This window comes from Cervus canadensis, chromosome 16 (assembly GCF_019320065.1).
Source record: "Cervus canadensis isolate Bull #8, Minnesota chromosome 16, ASM1932006v1, whole genome shotgun sequence".
Taxonomy (NCBI): domain Eukaryota; kingdom Metazoa; phylum Chordata; class Mammalia; order Artiodactyla; family Cervidae; genus Cervus; species Cervus canadensis.
Window position 1 is genome coordinate 49,680,514 of NC_057401.1, and position 22,295 is coordinate 49,702,808.

The following is a 22,295-nucleotide window of genomic DNA, read 5'->3' on the forward strand; positions in this document are numbered from 1 at the left end:
ATATAGATGTTTAATTACTAAAACATTTTTTGTATTTTTTGCAAGTTGCCTCAAATTCATTGTGTAAAGGGCAAAGCTGTAAATAGATTTCATTCAAAGACTGGCATTTATCTTGTCATTATCTGCCATTACATTTCACCTGTTAACCTGTTTTACCAGCCGATCTTTAATAATTTTAATGATATATTTTAATGTCTGAAGCATTTAGTGTGAAACCAATGTACCGGTGTTTGAAACACACAGAAAAAGTGTTTCTATGTTGGTGTGTGCATGTTAAGGGGAAGTGCAATAGCTCTTGCAGTCCCAAATTAAACTAAAGGCTCCAAAAATTTTATTAGGTTCTCTGATATAGTACTGTTGAAATCTTTACCATCTTATTCATAAACTTCCTACCTATTCTGACCTCAAATAGACTTTCACTCTGGCTCTGAACATCTTTCAAGAGGATAGCACTAATCCAGTAGAGATTATCATATGCCGGATAACACAAAGGAGCAGTGTCTGGTTATGGTGAGAAACTTAGGATATTGAGAGGAACAGAATAACGCTGAATAAGGAACTGATTCAAGCTCTAGTTAGGATTGTGTCAGGCTGTAGTGAGGAACAGTGTCAAGCTATAGAGAGGAATAGAGTCAGGCTGTAGTGAGAATAGCATCAGGCTGTATTGAGGGACACAGTCAGTCTGTAGGGATGACAGAGTCAGTCTGTATTGAGGAACAGAGCCAGGCCATAGTGAGGAACACAGTGAGGGTGTAGTGAGTAACAGGTTCGTGGTTTAAGAGTGGAGCAGATTCAGGCCTCTTTTTTTTTTTTTCCTTTTATTTCTATCAGTTGGAGGCCTATTACTTTACAATATTGCAGTGGGTCCGGTCATACATTGACATGAATCAGCCATGGAGTTACATGTATTCCCCATCCCGATCCACCCTCCTGCCTCCCTCTCCACCCGATTCCTCTGGGTCTTCCCAGTGCACCAGGCCCGAGCACTTGTCTCATGCATCCAACCTGGGCTGGTGATCTGTTTCACTATAGATAATATACATGATTCCATGCTGTTCTCTCGAAACATCCCACAAAGGCGAGGGTGGGATGATTCGAGAGATTCAGGCCTCTTAAAAGCTGAATTGGGAGTTGAAATCATGAATGTGAGAAGAGAACTCACCCTATCACCACTCATGACGCTCATGACTAGAAGCTTGTATAATGAGCCTCTGATGAGCTATATACTCAGACAGGCAAAGGCCATGTTTTCCATTGTCAGTCACTTTTATTGGTATGTATTTGATCAAGGTCATCAGCTCTCATATAGAGCTTATCCCTCAGACTGAATATGCCTCTGAAGTTTTCCTGAATGATTTGATGGTTTGGTTCCTACTAGAAGCGCCTCTGGAGTTGATTCTTACTGGTGATTTTAAATGTTCATTGTTGACAACTGAGGCTGGGCTGCATTTAAGTGTGCTCCCAGGTATGTCTGCCTGCAGTGCAAGAGAACTCGGGTTCAACCCCTGGGACAGGAAGATCCCCTGGAAAAGGGAATGGCAACCCACTCCAGTCTTCTTGACTGGGAAATCCCATGGACAGAGGAACCTGGAAGGCTAGAGTCTATGGGGTGCAAAGAGTTGGACATGACTGAGAGGCTAATACTTTTTCACTTTTTCCAGATCTCAGGTTGCACATAACCATAACACCCTGACAGATATTTTTTTCCTCTTTTTTGCAGTTGCTCAAAATTTTTGTACATGGCTTAAGTCTTTTTCCTTAGTAGTTTTATCTGATTTTCTCTCTTATGAGCCTAAGAGTCTTACTTTTTTATAAAATGTGATAATCAATGTTTCCCCAATCCCAAACATTTAACTTATGAAGATAGATTATTGTTTCAAAATGTAGTTATTTTATTGGGATAAACATATTAAAAGTTGTTGGACTAATGTAAAACTTCATGCTATCATGTATGATTTATGTCTCTTAAAAGGGCTTCCCAGGTGGCACTAGTGATAAAAAAAACCCACCTGCCGATGCTGGAGACATAAAAGGCTTGGGTTCGATCCCTGGGTTGGGAGGGTCCCCTGGAGGAGGGCGTGGCAACCCACTCCAGTATTCTTGCCTGAAGAATTCCATGGACAGAGGAGTGTGGCGGGCTACAGTCCACGGTGTCCAAAGAGTCACACACGCCTGAAGCAGCTTAGTACAGCTCACACATACCTCATCAAACTAAGCCTGGTGCAAAGGATTCAGTAATGACCAGCTATGATGAGGAGGAGGGGGGTTATTATGATTACTACATTGACCCTTAATTTATACTGACATGTGATTATGATTCTGACATTTTCAAGCTTATTCTGCATGTTTTTCCTTTTTCTCAAATCTTAATATTTTATTGTATAGTTACACCCCAAATTGTGCTTTTTTCACTATATACTTTTAACTTGAGGACATCTGTAAAATTAGTACATTACAGAAATCCTGAAAGAAATTCTACTAACTATAAACTATTTAAATATTGCTTATACAAAATATTTAAAGGTCGGGGGGGCAGGGCAAAAGCTTATTTACAAAACAGAAAATGGATGTAGAAAACTTATGATTACCAGGGGATACAGGGGAGAGGGGTACATTGGGAGATGGACACTGGAGTATACACGCTACTATACAAAAACAGAGGAGGAAGTGGCAACCCACCCCAGTATTCCTGCCTGAAGAATCCCATGGACAAAGGAGCCTGGCAAGCTACAGTCCATGGGTTTGCAAAGAGTTGGACAGAACTGAAGCAATTTAGCATACATAAAATGTGTAACTGAAACCTACTGTATAGCACAGGGAACTCTACTCAACACTGTGTAATGGTCTATATGACAGAAGAACAAGTGGATATATGTATAACTCATTCACTCTGCTATACACCTGAAACTAACACAACATTGTAAATCAACTATACTCCAATAAAAATATAAGAAAGTATTAAAGGAAGGCCAGTACCGTATAAACAGCATACACTTAAATAAAAGAGATGAATGTTTAACATACAGAGTAATGTTTTTTATTCGCTGATAAGCTGAAGGTCCATTTCAAGATGTTTCTTTCTTTAGTATGCCTAATTTGTTTTATTAGCAAGCAGAACCCTGTAAAGGATGGCATCATCTAGTCCTCAGACTCAGATTCATCTTCATCTTGACTAATCTGGAATTAACGAAGCTCATAAGTCTTATTGTCAGATGCAACCACATGAAGCCAATCACAAAGATTGTTCTTTTTAATTGTTCTTGTATTGGTAAGGTATTTCAAATAGCTTTTAGATAACTGTTTCTCAGAAACTACTGTGATTTTATTCTTGAAGTGTTCAATGTGAATGACATTCCCAAGATTTCCAGTCTTTCCAAACTTTAATCTTCTCCCACAGAAACTGTTCAACATTTCCAGAATCAAAAATTCCACCTTCTACTGAATGAGTAAGCTCCAAATTAAAATTCCAGGTTGACTTCTTAGGCTTCTTGTCTTTCTTCTGCTATCTTGAAGGCTTGCCACACGATCAGAGCCTTTTTTTTTTTTTTAAGTTGACTTTTTCTTGTAATTTAGTGTTACCTGGAATTTGATGAGTATGTTTCATATATTTAATTGCAAGTTAGGAAAAGCAGTAGGTACAAAGAGCATTAAATGTGTGTACTTTGAGAAGACACATGTCTACATACTTTCTCAGGTTACGATTGAAGTATTGATAGCATCTGTGATATGTCTATCACCTGATATATTCAAAACAATGTGGGACAATACTAAAGCTTTAGTGAAATCAGATGGATTTGCTCATACTATGTGAGGATGTAAATAATTGTTAATATAGCTAATTCAGAAATTAAAATTCAGGCATTAAATATTTAGGCAGTTAATTTTATTAAATGAATAAACATTTTGACAGCTTATCCATTAAAATAGCTTGTTTAGTTCTTTTACATTGGAGGTGAGGAAGCTGAGGCTTCAGTGGGTTAAGTTACTTGTCTGAGTTTACGTGAGTTATGAGGGACAGAGTCAAGTCTCCAATCAGGAAATTTTTAAGCAGTTTCCAATTCTTCTTTCTACAACAAATTTCTTCTTTACTGTGTTCATTATTTCCCTCTGAGGTGTGTGTGTGTGTGTGTGTGTGTGTGTGTGTGTGTGTGTGAATGATGGTGGCAGTGAGTAATGCATATTACATGGTTTTTATAAAGCTATTGTACCTAACACAAAACTTTAATTTAGACACCAACATGGTCAAAATATTTGCTAAATTTTTCTTTTTAATGTACTTCTGGCTCTTTCCCAAATACTGAACAGCCCTATCCACCAACTTCCCATTGATTTCAAATATCAGAAAAATTTCCCCATTGTTTTATTATTAAAAAACACATTGTTATAAGGTCTTATGATTCCTGTTTTCAGTCTGCAGAGCTCCTCTGGATTGTTTGCAAGAGATATTATCAATGGAATTTTAGAAGCAGCAAGCTAACATTAATTCTGTATAAGTATATGCAGTAATCTCATGGTTAAGATTATATTAGAAAGGCAATGTAAAAAGTAAAAAGAAAAACTAATTTTTTTTCTTAGTTTCATGACTATAATTTATTTCAAGTGAGGATATCAGGGAAATTTACTTTCCATAAACTACTCTCAGATATCTGTGCCTGAGAACTTGGATGATAAGAACTTAGCAATGTAGATACATATCCTCTGAGCTGTCAGATGGGACGACTGCAGTAAAAAGATCAAATATAGCCCAATAGAAGTGAGTCTCAATATGCAATTTCACACAATATGCAATTTCAAATTAGTTAACCTGTAATATTGTTTTCTTCTTCATTTCTACCAAGAAGCTGATTTGGGATTCATTTATATTCAGTAAACAAAATGAAATCTCTTTCTGTCACTGCTCCTAGCCTCAAAGACTCGAGGAATGCGGCAGAGATTAATGGTCATGATTAACTCCCTCCAGGTTGTGGTTTCATGCCCCAGTGATTATTCTGTCATTATTCTGCATGAAATGCAGCTAGAGCCACATATGCTTTCAGCCACAAAGCCAGACAAGACCAAAAGGTCAAGCTACTTAGTAGCTTGATATTCTCTCATTCTGGCATGTATACTCCCAGCAAAAAACCATTGGGATTATATAATTACCGTATTAACATGGATATATTAAATTATGTGGTAGGGTCTATTGTGAAGTATAATAGATTAAAATTAAGGAAAGAACCATTTCTTTTACAGCAGTCAGTTGTCTAGTGTATTTACAGGATGAATATACTAGACAAGTGGCTTTGATCAATTCAATCAGGAGTAGTTTTTTTTAAATTATTTTTAATTGAAAAATAATTGCTTTGCAGCATTTTGCTGTTTTCTGTCAACCTCAACATGAATCAGCCATAGGTATACATATATCCCCTCCCTTTTGAAGCTCCTTCCTATCTCCCTCCCCATCCCATTCCTCTAGGTTGGTACAGAGTCCCTGTTTGAGTTTCCTGAGCCATGCACCAAATTCCCATTGACTATCTAATTTACTCAGGAGTAGTTTTGAAACAAGCTGTCACCCCCACACTTCGTCTCATTCTCGATCATTCTATTTTGTGAATTGCAGATTTTGAATTTCTGCCGATTTCTCACATTCCCACTTATTCTATATTTTAGGAAAATGGTAACTTAAGTGTAAGTGTCTCTGCACTTCTGTCTGTTGGCAGGTCAAGCCATAACTTTGAGTTTATCATTCAGAAGAGTAGGTGCTTTCCCTATTACAAAATAGAATAGCCCTCAAATTAAAGTCTCTAAAATGCAAAGAGAAGATTAATTTCTGTGCTCTATTGGGACATAAAATTTTAAAATAAGCCTTCTCCTAAACTTTTCCAAATTCCCCAAATGGATTTTCATTAAATATATCCTATTTCTCATAGGTATGGAATATGGGGATTAGGGTAGCACACCTTTAAGTTGCTATAGTCAAATGCTGCCACATTTTGATGCCACAGAAGAGTAAATAGTATTTCACAAAACTAGCAACTCTGAGCAAATTTTCTCATATGCTTTTATTGCTCAAAATTTGTTTTTTTTCTCAGAAGTTTTCCCATACATTGAAAAGAGTATATGGCATAGGTTTCATTTTACCTGTTGGCTCTGGTGCTAGTTTAATTCTGGATGCTTAGTACTCGAATTATAAGGCATTTGATTCTCCATGACTTACAGGTCTAGTATCTTTTACCCCTGGAAGACCCTAACCATCCCTGTTGCATCAGTGAGTTTTCTGTTTCTTTCAGTTCCCCTTTATAGTGTGTTTTATAAAATAATAATTTATAGGAACACATATGTCAAGTATTTTAAAATGTGTCAAAGTACTGCTAATCCATATAGAATAGTATTAGTTTCACTATATGTAACATTTAATAATTTCAAAATTAAGTAACTAGTAGATTTCAGCCCCTTCCAAAATTAAAAGAGTCAGTTTTTGAAGGGGTGTTAACATTGTTATAAGAATGAATAACATATTTATAAAAATAGTATCTTAGTTCCATTATTATATACATGTCTGTTAAACTGAATATAAATCAAACATTTTTGGAAGTAAATAATATAAATATTATTTAACTCTCTCTTAGTTTATTCCCAATTGCCTATTAATAAAGAGAAATGGACACTAAGACTTAGGATGATTGAATGATGCATGGGAATCATTTACTTCTGACCCTAAGGGGGAAGTAATGCTCATAGCTTAAGTGAAAAATCACACTGAGAAGTTTCAGAATCTGAATACTTGGAGTTGACTTCCTGTATAATTTCTAAGCTATTCAAATTATTTCTAAATATTATGACCTTTTATAAATATAGTCCAAAGGATCATCCCATAGAGTGTGCAGTTCAACATAGGATGGGGTAAATCATGGGAAAAATCTTTTCATACTACTACCTGATCTCAGAATGGAGCTACTACATGCTGATTAAAAAGATAGAAAGCAAACATTGACTGTATAATGGAACACTTTTCAGTGTTCATATTTGCTTTAAGGGCTTGATTACATATTTATCTATGGATATTATTACAATTTTAGTTAAATATTTACTATTAACTTCCCAGTAGAATATGTGTGTATGCATAAATACCTACACACACACCCCTTTAGAAACACTCCAAAACAAATCATAAAAATACAGCTTAAAAAAGGCATTCAAAATGTTAGGTATGTTAAAGAAAACTTTAACATATGATAATGAATTGGGTACTAGACAATTACTAGACTCTTGTGAAATTCTTTCTGCCATAAGGGGGTCCATCTAGTCAAGGCTATGGTTTTTCTAGTGGTCGTATATGGATGTGAGAGTTGGACTGTGAAGAAAGCTGAGTGCTGAAGAATTGATGCTTTTGAACAGTGGTGTTGGAGAAGACTCTTGAGAGTCCCATGGACTGCAAGGAAATCCAACCAGTCCATCCTGAAGGAGATAAGTCCTGGGTGTTCATTGGAAGGACTGATGTGGAAGCTGAAACTCCAGTACTTTGGCCACCTCATGCGAAGAGCTGACTCATTGAAAAAGACCCTGATGCTGGGAGGGATTGGGGGCAGGAAGAGAAGGGGACAACAGAGGATGAGATGGCTGGATGGCGTCACCGACTCGATGGGCATGAGTTTGAGTAAGCTCCGGGAATTGGTGACGGACAGCGAGGCCTGGCATGCTGTGATTCATGGGGTTGCAAAGGGTCGGACACGACTGAGTGACTGAACTGTGAAATTCTTTAGTGATTAAGTGAGGTAAAGAGTATTCTTTCAGTTCTATTTTAAACTTCTGTTGGAGAGAAATATAATTGTTATTAAAATGGGCAGACTGTTTAATTTTATTCCATGTTTAATTACCCACTCTTCTCTGACCAAGAAGAAGAGTAAATTTCAGGGTATGCGTAAATTGACCAAATTTCAAGTATGGTAAATTTCATGCAACTTCTTCCTTTTTCTCCACCATTCATTTGTTTCCAAAATAAGTTTTAATTTATTAGATATTCATTAGAGATTCAGTAGTTGGTTATACCTGTAGCGTTCACAGCCATGAGTGAGACAGTGCATGCCTGGATCTGTGGGGGAAAATGGAGTGTTAAAGCTATAGGGGTGGTAGTGTGCACAGGTCAAGGGTGCTATATCTGTAGGCTAGTGGGTGAGTCATGAGCTAAACGATCTGAAGGATACTCAGTGTTCTAATGTATTGTGTTAGGTGGTGAGATGAAAATGATATATCACATCATCATGTTCTCTTCTAAAAATTTGCAGCTATAACATTAAAAACATGTGTGAAGAAATTAGGCACTTTTGAGCAAAATTATGCCCCGACCAGTGATGCTGAAGAAGCTAGGGTTGAACAGTTCTATGAAGACCTACAAGACCTTCTAGAACAAACACCCAAAAAAGCTGTCCTTTTCATTATAGGGGACTGCAATGCAAAAGTAGGGAGTCAAGAAATACCTGGAGTAACAGGCAGATTTGGCCTTGGAGTACAGAATAAAGCAGGACAAAGGCTAATAGAATTTTACCAAGAGAACACACTGGTCATAGCAAACACACTCTTCCAACAACATAAGAGAAGATTCTACACATGGACATCAACAGATAGTCAATACCAAAATCAGGTTGATTATCTTTGCAGCCAAAGATGGAGAAGGTCTATACAGTCAGCAAAAACAAGACTGAGAGCTTACTGTGGCTCAGATCATTGAACTCCTTATTGCCAAATTCAGACTTAAATTGAAGAAAGTAGGGGAAAACTCTAGACCATTCAGGTATGATCTAAATCAAATCCCTTATGATCATACAGTGGGAGTGACAAATAGATTCAAGGTGTTAGAGCTGATTGACAGAGTGCCTGAAGAACTATGGAGGGAGGTTTGTGACATTGTACAGGAGGCAGGGATGAAGACCATCCCCAAGAAAAAGAAATGCAAAAAGGCAAAATGGCTGTCTGAGGAGGCCTTACAAATAGCTGTTAAAAGAAGAGAAATGAAAAGCAAAGGAGAAAAGGAAAGATATTCCCATCTGAATGCAGAGTTCCCAACAGTAGCAAGGAGAGATAAGAAAGCCTTTCTCAGTCATCAATGCAAAGAAGTAGAGGAAAACAACAGAATGGGAAAGACTAGAGATCTCTTCAAGGAAATTAGAGATACCAAGGGAACATTTCATGCAAAGATGGGCACAATAAATGACAGAAATGGTATGGATCTAACAGAAGTAGAAGATATTAAGAAGAGGTGGCATGAATACACAGAAGAACTCTACAAAAAAGATCTTCATGACCCAGATAACCAAGATGGTGTGTGATCACTCACCTAGAGCCAGACATCCTGGAATGTGAAGTTAAGTGGGTCTTAGGAAGCATCACTATGAACAAAGCTAGTGGAGGTGATGGAATTCCAGTTGAGCTATTTCAAATCCTAACAGATGATGCTGTGAAGGTGCTACACTCAATATGCCAGCAAATTTGGAAAACTCAACAGTGGCCACAGGGCTGAAAAATGTCAGTTTTCATTTCAATCCCAAAGGAAGGAAATGCCAAAGAATGCTCAAACTACCACACAATTGCACTCATCTCACATGCTAGCAAAGTAATGCTCAAATTTCTCCTAGGAAGACTTCAACAGTATGGGAACCACGAACTTCCAGGTGGTCAAGCTGTATTTAGAAAAGGCAGAGGAACCACAAATCAAATTGCCAACATCTGCTGGATCATCGAAAAAGCAAGAGTTCCAGAAACATATCTACCTCTGCTTTAATGATTATGCCAAATCCTTTGAATGTGTGGACCACAACAAACTCTGGATAATTCTTCAGGAGATGAGAATATCAGACCACCTGACCTGCCTCTTGAGAAATCTGTATGCAGATCAGGAAGCAACCTTTAGAACTGGACGTGGAGCAACAGACTGGTTCCAAATTGGGAAAGGAGAACCCCAAGGCTGTATACTGTCACCCTGCTTCTTTAACTTATATGCAGAGTACATCATGAGAAACGCTGGGCTGGATGAAGCACACGCTGGAATCAAGATGGCCAGGAGAAATATCAATAATCTCAGATATTCAGATGACACCACCCTTATGGCAGAAAACGAAGAATCACTAAAGAACCTCTTGATGAAAGTGAAAGAGGAGAGTGAAAAAGTTGGCTTAAAGCTCAACATTCAGAAAACTAAGATCATGGCATCTGTCCCGTCACTTCTTGGCAAATGGATGTGGAAACAATGGAAACAGAGGGTGAATTTATTTCCTTGGGCTCCAAAATCACTGCAGATGGTGACTGCGGCCATTAAATTAAGACTCTTGCTCCTTTGAAGAAAAGTTATGACCAACCTAGACAGCAGAGACATTACATTACCAACAAAGATCTGTCTAGTCAAAACAATGGTTTTTCCAGTAATCATGTGTGAATATGAGTCTTGTACTATAAAGAAAGCTGAGTGGAAAAGAATTGATGCTTTTGAACTGTGGTGTTGGAGAAGACTCTTTTTTTTTTACCTTTTTTTTTTTTATTAGTTGGAGGCTAATTACTTCACAACAATTCAGTGGGTTTTGTCATACATTGATATGAATCAGCCATAGATTTACACGTATTCCCCATCCCGATCCCCCCTCCCACCTCCCTCTCCACCCGATTCCTCTGGGTCTTCCCAGTGCACCAGGCCCGAGCACTTGTCTCATGCATCCCACCTGGGCTGGTGATCTGTTTCACCATAGATAGTATACATGCTGTTCTTTTGAAATATCCCACCCTCACATTCTCCCACAGAGTTCAAAAGTCTGTTCTGTATTTCTGTGTCTCTTTTTCTGTTTTGCATATAGGGTTATCGTTACCATCTTTCTAAATTCCATATATATGTGTTAGTATGCTGTAATGTTCTTTATCTTTCTGGCTTACTTCACTCTGTATAAGGGGCTCCAGTTTCATCCATCTCATTAGGACTGGTTCAAATGAATTCTTTTTAAACAGCTGAGTAATATTCCATGGTGTATATGTACCACAGCTTCCTTATCCATTCATCTGCTGATGGGCATCTAGGTTGCTTCCATGTCCTGGCTATTATAAACAGTGCTGCGATGAACATTGGGGTGCACGTGTCTCTTTCAGATCTGGTTTCCTCAGTGTGTATGCCCAGAAGTGGGATTGCTGGGTCATATGGCAGTTCTATTTCCAGTTTTTTAAGAAATCTCCACACTGTTTTCCATAGCGGCTGTACTAGTTTGCATTCCCACCAACAGTGTAAGAGGGTTCCCTTTTCTCCACACCCTCTCCAGCATTTATTGCTTGTAGACTTTTGGATAGCAGCCATCCTGACTGGCGTGTAATGGTACCTCATTGTGGTTTTGATTTGCATTTCTCTAATAATGAGTGATGTTGAGCATCTTTTCATGTGTTTGTTAGCCATCTGTATGTCTTCTTTGGAGAGAGTCCCTTAGACTGCAAGGAGATCCACCCAGTCCATCCTAAAGATTATGAATCCAGAATATTCACAGGAAGGACTGATACAAAAGCTGAAACTCCAGTATTTGGCCACCTGATGCGAAGAACTGACTCATTTGAAAAGAACCTGATGCTGGGAAAGATTTCTGGCAGGAGAAGAAGGGGACGACAGAGGATCAGGTGGTTGGATAACATCACCGACTCAATGGACATGAGTTTCTGTAAACTCCAGGAGTTGGTGATGGACAGGGAGACCTGGTGTGCTGCAGTCCATGGGGTCGCAAAGAGTCGGATGCGACCAAGCAACTGAATTGAACTGAGCAAAATCATAAATAAAAATTGTCAATACTATATCTACTATAAGATTATGTAAGAGAAAGAGAAATCTATGAGGTGGGCTAAATGCTGGTGGACATCAGGTTCTGAGAGAGACCTGTGGCCAAGGACAAGAGGGTGTTAGCAAGCCCACCCTGCCATGTGAAGTGGCGCTGTTGAGAAAACAAGGGTTAACAGGTTTTACCAATTCAGAGGCAGTTACTTGAAGATTTAGCACACCCAAAGCTCCACCTGGCTGCTTTTATGCAGAAGAAAGCTTTTCCATCATTGTGCCCCTCCACACCAATACCTTCTCTAGCCCTAACAGTCAAAAATACTACATTCGTTTGAAGTCAAATGAAAGTGGGCCACTAGAGTTTCCTGAACAGTTAAATTCTAACAACCCAAGTGTCTCTCTTGAAACTTTGGATGTTCTGCCCTGTCAACTTCCTCTCAATAGAAAGTCTTCTCTGAAGCATTGTACACACAATAGTAACTTATCGAGCCCTAGGCTAGCTGAGTTCTACCAAGCTCCTCTTGGAACTCTGTTTATGACCATTTCCTGTCTGCTGATAAGAAGTCCTTTGCGGCACCGGTACTAATTCCCAGGTGCCAATCATGTCTATACTCTCAGAAACATTAGGAAGGTTTATTCTTGCCAAAACACTTTTCTTGCTGTTTTCTTTTAGCTCTCACCTCATTGTTATTCACTGAATTCTGAACTCTCTGGGAAAATAAGCAATATGTTCATTAACTATTGAGTTAGTGGATAGAAGGATTTTGCTGGCAATAGTGAAATATAAGGGAAAGCAGAGAATTGGCAGTATGGGGTTCTTTCTGAGAATGATTCCTCTGCCAGCAGTTTTAGCTATTTTTGTAGTGATATAAAAGAAAATGAGTAATTTGCCAAATATTTTGGACTTAAAAATATAATTTAACCTCTTGTTGTTGTTTTTTTTTCTTTCCTGGTGGTTAGATTTATTTTTCCTTTTTTGTTCTCATTGAAATGGATATTTAAGAAAAGTTGGTAATGGTAAATCCAGGAACAGTGTAACATTCTAAAAGCTGTTTAAACTTTATTGTGTCTTTTAATGAAAAGGAAGTCACATATATTATAAGAAACAGATGGCCATTCAAAAGAATTCACATTTATATTATTTTATTGAATTGTAAAATTATTGGAAAAAATAAATTTAGGTAGAATTCATGGTATCTGCCAAAAAAAAAAAAATCAATTGATTCTTTAAACAAAGCAACAGGATTTATGAAGGGGCCTCAGCTATATGTGGATAAATCAGACTTATACAGATTTTTCAGATTTTAGATGCTAATTTCCTTGCCTATTTGCTTAACTCTAATTCTCTTCCACTAAAGTAGTAGTTTATGACCTTGGGTATATATTAGTATCATGTGGGAAGTTCTTATTTGTTTATTCACATTGTTTATTTGGATTAGATTATGTATAAGTAATTCTTCAAGGTTTGCAGGTGGTTCCAAGATACAAGCAGGGGTGAAAAACACTGGTAGGAGTGAGGAAGTCTCTCTTTGTGAATGGTACAGATACAGACAAAAATCGCTTCTATATAATAAATTAGTGATTATATTTATTCCTCTTATATTGCATAATACCTTTTAGAATCCCTCCATGGTTCAGTGTTTAGAAAAGCACAAATTAGTGCTAATTTATGTGTCCTTCTTCAAGGTTACGATATCTGTAAATCCAGAAACCATCTACAAAATTACCTGTACCCATTTTGATACAGGATAAGTTTGTTTTCTTTGAGCTATACCCTTTTAACCTATGAAAGGATAATGATTCTTCTGAAATAGCATGCATTACATCTTATTAAGGAAAATGTTTCACTATAAGAGAAACCTGAGTGCTAGGAATTAGGTAGTAGGTAACATCAAGCTCACTATATATATATATATATATTTTTTTTTTTCCTTGAAAGTGCTTCAGTTACAAAGAACTTTCCAAATGACATGGTTTAAAACCTAAACCCACTGAAATGTTATGAAGTAATTAGCCTCCAACTAATAAAAAAAGTAAAAAAAAACCTAAACGTCAATGTGCAAATCCATTTTTTGAGCAAATATTTCCTTTATTCAAAACTGTGAGGTGCTTTTATTTTTCTCACTAATATTGCAGATCTTTAACATACTCAGCATTAACATTCTCATCACTTATTTTTATGAAAATAGCAGAATGGCATTCAAACTGGAAGCTATTTTTGCCTAAGCATCTTTTCCCCTCTAAACCCAAACTGCTTCCCAATTCTTTAGATTTTGTAATCAATTAAAAAAGTCAGACTAATAGAAATTACATTCCCCAGTTAGTCCACTGGGTTTTTAGATTATTAAAATGTAGTATAAAATTGCTGTGGGAAAGAAATTCTTTAATCAGCATATCTTAAAGAATATATATTTCTGCTCATAAATATTAACTGTTCTAAAAATTTGTCCTGTGTGGTAAAAAATTAAAACTAGAAGAGTAGACAAAATATATGAAATTATCTTAGACATCGCACAATAAGCACCACAGAACTGTGATCCCTGAGAAAAGGGAAATAATGAGGTGAGGTGTTTTCCAGAATACAGCATAAGGAGTTGAAAGCAAAATACACCCTAATCATCTTACTGAGCTGAGGAGACAGAGGCTGGAACTTGGAGAGGTAAGCATGGCTAAAAATGATGGAGCAGCCTTCTGGAGGGAGACATTACACAAATCCTCCAAAAATATACAGATTGTTCTGAGAGGAAATGACTGAAGATTAAAGAAAGAATCATTAGAAATAAGTAGACAAAATATTCCCCAGAGCTGGGAATAGTTTATAATCCCTATAGTTCAGAAGAGAGACCTTGGTTACATGGGGCACTGGGAAGACCGACTCAGTAGGACTTTGTGTGGTAGGCAGACTCTCTCCCTCCTGGAGAAATGTGATCTTCACACCCTAATCCTTTGTGTTGGTTGTGTTATATGGCAGAGGGATATTACAAGTGAAATCTAGATTATTGACCTTAAAATAGAGGAAGCTTCTCCTATGACTCAGCAAGGAAAAAATCTGACTGCAATGCAGGAGACAGGTTCAGTCTCTGGGTTGGGAAGAATCTCTGGAGGAGGAAATGGCAACACATTACAGTATTCTTGCCTGAAAAATCCCATGGACAGTGTCACAGTCAGACACAACTGAGCCACTGAACAGACAGAGATACATATAATAGATTCATTGAGAGGACTTTTAATGGACATTTAATTATTATATAGTGAAATATACAATTAGTTAATTAAGAAAATGACATTAATCCAACCTTAAAATAGGTTATCCTGGATTATCTAGTTGCACCAGATGTAATCTCCTTGTTCATAAAAAATGGAAGCAGAGGGCAGAACAATCAGTCAAAGAAATGTGGCCGGAGAGGGAAAAAGCAGGAGAGATAGGAAGCATGTGTTGTTTTGACTTGTCCTTGTTGGCTTTGAGGATGAAATCAGGGGTTCATGCAAGAGTCCGGGAATGAAAGTGGTTTCCAAAAGCTGAAAACTATTCTCAGGTGGCAGGAAGCAAGTGAATCATAACCTTAGTCCTACAACCTTAGGGAACTGAATTCTGCCAATGAAATGAATGAACAAGAAACAGTTTCTCTCTGGTATATTTCTGTCGACATTTAATATCTCCAAGTGGCTGTTATTTGAAGATTATTGTCTTGATCCATGACTTTTGACAGTATATTTTAAGCACTTTTGCCCCCAACTGAAAAGCATACAGTGCGAAAATGCTGTAATTATCAGGAAGTTCTGTGTCCAAGGTAAGCCACAATCATAACAAAGCACAAATCTTAAAACTAAAAGTCACACACAAAAAATTAGTATATATCTACAGTAAACTGATGCAAAGAACTCAGAAGTTAGCCATCAATACTCTGCTAAATAATTTACAGGTCAGATTTTACTATTACAGTTTAAGAAGTCAAAGAGAAGGCAGTACAATGTGCAACGATTAAAAGCTTGTAGGATATGTAAAAAGGTTAAAAAAATCTAGGTTACTTAGCTTTATAAAAAAAGAGCAATGGTTAATTTTAATAAAACTCTTAAAGATTAGGCCTCATTTCTTTCTCTTCTTTCTCATTCATCTCTTCCTTTCTTTCTTTCTTCCCTTCTTTTTTTTCTATTTAAAAAATGTGAAAATTTATTCTATATGGTGGATGAAGAAACTTCTTACAGTAATGGCGCTGAAGGTGGGTGGATGAGGTACAAAGAGTATAAAATTCAATTAAGGACAGATATGTTCAGAACAAAGTCACCATGAGTGAAAAATTTGGTTTTCAGTTATGAAGATAATTGGATATTTTTTTTAAAGAAACAAAGGGAAAAAATCATTTTTTCTACTCAGAAATGGTGTAAGTGTTGCCTATATTAAAACTGATAAGTTCAATTGTATGTTGTCTGTTTTGCACCTCTACTTTGGAGTATAGATAAACATATTCATTTCATTTTAAAAATATTTATTATTTGATTATTATATTTGTGATTCATTTATAGTCAGACAGAGAAGCCTATACATCTATTTAGACTTTGTTTCAATGTAGCATGTTTTTAAGTTCCTCCTACCCATTTGATTTATAAGTCTGAAATCAGGAAATTTTATGCTATGTATTTATTTAAATAACATTAAGGTTCAGCATATTTAAAGCCTTAAATAAGTCAAAACCCCTTATTTCTTTTTGCATGCCTACTGCTTGCCCTGTATAAGCAGCCTGGTTTTCAGATATAGTGAGATATTTTTTTTTCCTCCTTTGAGGAGTATATTCATTTGCTAGTGCTTCCGTTATCCACAAACTGGGGTGCTAAAACAACAGAAATGTGTTGTCTCACAGTTCTGGAGGATAGAAGTTCAAGATCCCAAAGTTGGCAGAGGTGGTCCTTTCTGAGGCTGTGAGGAAATCTGTCCCATACCTCTCACATCACTTTCAGTGATTTGCTGGCAGTGTTCAGAGTCTCTGGCATGTAGAAACATTGTAATGATCCTTGCCTTCTTCTTCACATGGATTTCCCCATGTTTGCAAGTCTACTTCCAAATTTTCACTTTTTAGGAATACACTAGTCATGTTGGATTAGGACCCAACCTAATTACCTCATTTTAACTTGATTATCTCTGTAAGTTGTTCATTATTCAGTCATGAAGTTGTGTCTAACTCTTTGTGACCCAATGGGCTGCAGCACCCCAGACTCACCTTCCCTCCACTATTTCCCAGAGTTTGCTCAAATTCATGTCCATTGAGTTGGTGATGCTATGTAACCATCTCATCCTCTGCCCCCTCACATTTCCTGTTGACTTCAATCTTTCCCAGTGTCAGAGTCTTTTCCAGTGAGTCAGCTCCAGGAGATAGTGGAGGACAGAGGAGCCTGGCATGCTTCAACTTAGTGACTGCACAACAAGAGGTCTGGCTCTGATGACCATCCGGCCTATCAGCTTATGGCTCATTTAGCAGCCTTTCCGAAAACCATGTCACTCCTTCTCTGATGACACAGTTAAAGACCTGAAACCACAGAGTACTGGTCTGGTTATACTCCATCATTAGTTTTGTTGCTCCTCATATTGTTACCTTCAAATTCCCAACAGGAAATTGGTTTCAGAACCATATCAACCCGCAGAGCACCTTTCATCATCTGAGGGACATGGCTGCCTTCTCCCAAGGCAAGGGCTTATAGGAGAATCACTGAGCTCTGAAGACGTTACTGTCTTCTCTTCCTCTTTGTCTCTCATTCTCATCACTTCCAGAACTTCCTCGTCGCTTAAAACAGTAGGGCGTTGCTGACTAACAAGAGCTCTGCGTTTCTCATGCATAAACATGCAGACTTGAGACCTCTAGGCTTGGCTGTTGATAGCCCAACAAGTGACAAAGGAACCTGGAAAAATCCTTTCTTCTCAATGGAACTTGTTTCTCACAGCTGGTATCTTGCTGTCAAATCTTAGTTTTCATGTCAAAGTTGAATTTTACCAGCTTTTAAGTTTTCTTATTTTAAACAATATAAAACTTTTATTGAAGTATAGTTGATGTATAATATTATATGCTACAAGTGTACAATATAATGATTCACAGTATTTAAAGTTATACTCAATTTATGGGGCTTCTCTGGTAGCTCAGCTGGCAAAGAATCTGCCTGCAATAGAGGAGACCCCAGTTCAACTCCTGGGTCAGGAAGTTCTTCTGGAGAAGGGATAGGCTACCCACACCAGTATTCTTGGGCTTTGCTGCTGGCTAAGATGGTAAAGAACCTGCCTGCAATCAGGAGGTATAAGAGACACTGGTTCAATCCCTGGGTCAGGAATATCCTCTGGGGGATGGCAACCACTCCAGTCTTCTTGCCTGGAGAATTCCCATGGACAGAGGAGGCTGATGGGCTACAGTCCATGGAGTCATAGAGTTGGACATGACTGAGTGACCAAGCACAGCACAGCATACTCCATTTTTAGTTATAAAATATTGAGATTTCCATGGACAGAGGAAGCTGGCAGGCTACAGTCCATGGGGTAGCAAAGAGTCAGACATGACTGAGCCATTAACACAAAGAGACACTGTCTATATTCCTGTATTATGCAATATATCCTTACAGCTTATGCAACCTAATAGTTCGTACCTCTTAATCCTCTACCAATATACTGCCCCCTCCCCCTTTCCTCTCCTCACTAATTTGTTCTCTATATCTGTGAATCTTCTTTTTTGTTATGCTCGCTAGTCTGTTATATTTTTTAGATTCCACATATAAATGATCTCATACAGTATTTGTCTTTGTCTGATTTATTTCATTTAGCATAATGCCTTACGAGCCCATCCTTGTTGCTGCAAGTGGCAAAATTTCATTATTTTTATGTCTGACTAGCATTCCATTGTATAAATATACAGTAAGTCCCCTACTTATGAATAAGTTTCATTATGAAAGTATTTCCATTAAGTCCAATTTGTTCGTTAAGTCCAATAAACTTAGCCTAAGTACCCAACAAACACAATTGGCTGTATAGTACTGTACTATGGTAAGTTTGTAATCCTCTTCACACAAATAATATGTATATAAAAAGGGAACAAAAAATAAAACGTTTTGATATTATACTACAGTACCTTAAAAGGTGCAGTAATACATTACCAGAGCTGACATGCAGGGGCTACATACACATTTGCACCTTTGAAAATGTGTAATTTAAAGGGTTGTATGTAGGGGATTTACTATACATCATATCTTCTTTATGCATTCCTCTCTTGATGGACACTTATGTTGTTTCCATATCTTGGCGATAGTAAACAATCCTGCTATCAACATTGGGGTGCATGTTTCTTTTCAAATTATTATTTTTGTTTTGGGGGGATATATACCCAGTAGTAGAGTTGCTGGGTCAAATTATATGACTAATAAGTGGTTAATATGCCAGCATTTATAAATAACCCATACAACTCAACATTGATAAAAATCAAGTAACTCTGTTAAAAAATAGGAAGAAGAATAGTCATTTTGTCAAAGAGGAAATGTGGATGGCCATTAGGCACATGGAAAGATATTCAACATCCTTAATCATCAGGGAAATGCAAATCAAAACTACAATGAAATATCACCTCACACCAGTCAGAATGGCTGTCATCTTAAAGAACACGGATAATGAATGTTGGTGAGGATATGGAGAAAAGGGAAACCTCGTACACTGTCATGTCAGTCAGAATATAAATTGGTGCAGCCACTGTTATAAACAGTAAGAAAGTTTCTCAAGAAACTAAAAATGAATTTTACCAGATCATTATTCTTAGGAGTGCTTCTCTAAAATGCCAAAGTCACCACTCATCTCTCTAGTGATCTAAATCAAAGAGGGATAGTTCTGTGCTGTAGAAGAATAAAAAGAAAAGCAAATTCATTTGTATTTTTCCACACATTCACAGATAATACTATATATACAAAGTTAAAACTTAGCAAAATATGTGACATCCAAAAATATAGTCATAAAATTCTGGCTCACTGGAGAGATTAATATAAGCCATATCTTTAAACTCAATCTAACCACTTACAAAAAACACAAATATCAAATCATAAAATTTATATTATGTTCAGCTGATCATATGTTGAACTAAAGAAGTGTCAAATAACCACTAGGCAGTCACTTCCTACTTCCACAACAAGAACATTAGCACTGTGTCAGCATTCTTTTGAGAAATGGAGTTTTACAGAGGAAGAAATCAAAGGCCAGTTCTAGAGTAATCAGTGCACACACACACACACACACACACACACAAAAAAAAAAACCAAACCGACAATGCATGTTATTTAGCTGAAATTAGGTACAGGCAGGGGCTTATGGATATTTACTGTTTATTAGCACAATTGTCCTTCTTTTATTTATAAAATCAGTTTTGAAATTCCAAGGTTTACTGATGAAACTTTCAGTCTTCATTTGCAGAAATCATTTATGCATGAATTCATTAGCACCTGTGCTCAATTGCTAGATAACAGTTTACTTTTGAAAAGTTTGAAAAATTATATAATATTCAGGTAGTGTGAAAAGATGACAAAGTAGGGAAACATGATAAAAAAAACAATGACTAAAGCTTTAGGCCATTCCAGGCTTGGTCACTTAACTGTCTTTTGGAATGTGATATTTAAGTTAGAGTCTTCTCTGCATTTCTTCCTCTATTGAATGGACATATGTGTATTTACCCTGAGGGACTTTGTTAATATTAAGTGTAAAACATGTAAGATTTCCAGCACACATTCCCTCAGCATTGGCTTTTAACACATGAGAGCACATATTGCTTATTAATGAACTTTCTAGAAAACAAAAGGCTTCCCTGGTGGCTCAGAGGGTAAAGCATCTGCCTGTGATGCAGGAGACCCAGGTTCAATCCCTGGGTTGGGAAGATCCCCTGGAGAAGGAAATGGCAACCCACTCCAGTATTCTTGCTTGGAGAATCCCATGGACAAAGGAGCCTGGTGTGCTACAGTCCATGGGGTGGCAAAGAGTCGGACACGACTGAGCGACTACACTTTCTTTCTTTACATACTTAGAAAACAAATACATAAAACTGATATGTAAATGTTTGAAAGCATAAGGATATTCAGATGCCTAGCTGTGAAAATTGATAGCCATTGAAGTAATTTTAAATAGTTATTTCAAGTGTGATTTTTTAAATCCAGGTGAAAGTATAATCTTTATTTGAGAAATGCTAATTGAATTTTTTTAAATATAGAAAAATGCTTTTTAGTAAAGAAAGGACTGCTACTCAACATTTCAAAGTACAATTTAAACTTGAGGATGTAGCCCCAGTTCTTCAGAGTCACTGCTCCCCATCTCCCTGTTATTCAATCCCTCTTTTAATCTCCGTAGCCAATTTATTAGCTTCTTCATGAATCAAATGCCTTTTAACTTTCTATTTGTTTTACATATCTTATCCAGCCTTGTATTTTGCTTTTAATTTAAAAACTAGTTCAGTGAAGTGGCTTATTTTGATCTGTCTTAAAAGAAAAGCATTCTTCAGTTCACTACTTACCCTATAAAAAAGTAAAGAAAAAAAACCAAAATATTGGATTTAATGTCTGTCATTTGCATAAACTGAAGCTTCTACTGAACATTGTTTTTATCTTAAAAACTTGGAGAAATTAGTACTGAATTTGTTGAGATTACTATTGGTGCCCTTCTTGCTTCTGTAGTTCCCACGGTCACACTTTCTGGTTAGTACACCAGGATTCTAGAAAAGGATGGGATTCCACGAAGAGTGGTTTGCAGAACTCCCCCCATCTCATTCATTACTCTGAAATATCTTGGATGGTATAAAGCTGTATATTCTATGGTATGTGAATTTATGATGCCTTTGTTGAGACTGATGAAGCTAATGTAAATGTTATAAAATTAATAGCAACTTTTAAATATTCTTGCAAGGAAATTTTAAAGATATAATAAGACAAGTAAAAAAAAAGTAAAAATGGAATTTTCTCCTTATTTTAAAACCCTTTTCATCAGCTACATTATAATACTTAAAAAAATCTCACAAGGACCGGTCCCATATGTATATACACACACCTATACATACACCTCCAGTAGCTTATTGGGCATGTGCTGACCTAGGGAGTTCGCCTTTCAGTGTCATATATTTTTGTCTTTTCATACTATTCATGAAGTTCTCAAAGTGAGAATGCTGAAGCAGTTTGCCATTCCCTTCTCTAGTGGACCACATTTTGTCAGAACTCTTCAGCATGACCCTTCCAGTTTGGGTGGCCCTACACGGCGTGGCTCATAGTTTCATTGAGTTAGATAAGGCTGTGGTCCATGTGATCAGTTTGGTTAGTTTTCTGTAATTGTGCTTTTCATTCTGTCTGCTCTCTGAGGGATAAGGACAAGAGGCTTGTGGAAGCTTCCTAATGGGAGGGACTGGCTATAAGGATAACTGGGTCTTGCTCTGGTGGGCAAGACCTTACTCACTAAATCTTTAATCCAGTTTTCTGCTGATGGGTGGAATTGTATTCCCTCCCTGTAGATTGGCCTTATGCCAGCACACAAGGGCTC

General features: G+C 37.2%; 1 protein-coding gene, 1 non-coding gene and 1 pseudogene across 2 annotated transcripts in view; 2 read left to right on the forward strand and 1 right to left on the reverse strand.

Annotated features, from left to right (window-relative positions):
• CDH18 (cadherin 18) overlaps positions 1-22,295 on the forward strand; it is a 1,183,249-nt gene that overhangs the window by 42,295 nt on the left and 1,118,659 nt on the right. The window lies entirely within an intron of this gene.
• LOC122454308 lies at positions 3,139-17,606 on the reverse strand (annotated as a pseudogene).
• On the forward strand, positions 20,581-20,652 carry TRNAH-GUG. The gene has a single exon. It is a non-coding gene; the product is annotated as a tRNA-His (tRNA).